The sequence below is a fragment of the Geospiza fortis genome, unplaced genomic scaffold (genome assembly GCF_000277835.1).
Source record: "Geospiza fortis unplaced genomic scaffold, GeoFor_1.0 scaffold666, whole genome shotgun sequence".
Taxonomy (NCBI): Eukaryota; Metazoa; Chordata; class Aves; order Passeriformes; family Thraupidae; genus Geospiza; species Geospiza fortis.
The window spans coordinates 1,340,507-1,341,142 of NW_005054470.1; positions in this window are offsets into that span (position 1 = coordinate 1,340,507).

Here is a 636-nt window from a genome sequence, read left to right on the forward strand (position 1 = left end):
CGAGCTGAGCCGAGCGGAGCCGAGCCGGGCTGAGCTGAGCCGAGCCGAGCTGAGCCGCGCCGCTGTCACACGCCCGTGCCGCATCACCCTGGCCCCTCCCCGCCCGCGGCCCAACCGCACCGCATCTGCATGGAGCAAAGTGAAAAATGACACTGCAGGTAATTATTTCAGCTCCTCCGCCGGGGAGATGGGCAAGGAGAAGAAGAGCTGAGGGAGGGGATGAGGGAGAAGAAACTTCAAGCTGATTAAAGGCGTTTGCATGGACACGTACTGCACACGGAGATGCGGCCGCGGTTTTGTGCTAGTCTTACCGACATCTGCAGCAAGAGCAACAGTCGTTCAATGTCAGCCTCTAGAAATACTACCGAAACCGCCAAATATCTGCCTGTGCAAAAGGATTCGTCAGAGGCAAGGCAACCGTTCAGAGAACGTGATAAAAATAACTGTTATTCATCTATACCCCCAGTTTTGTAGATAAATGTAAAATTACGAAGTATTTAAAAACAACCTCTCTGGCTTCCCTGTACAGGAAAGAAAAGGTGGACAAAGGGAATGTTTGCAGGTCAGTGGTTTTCTTAAACCTGCTACTCCCTCAGTTCATTTTCCCATCATCTTGGAAAAGCAGTGTTGAAATAC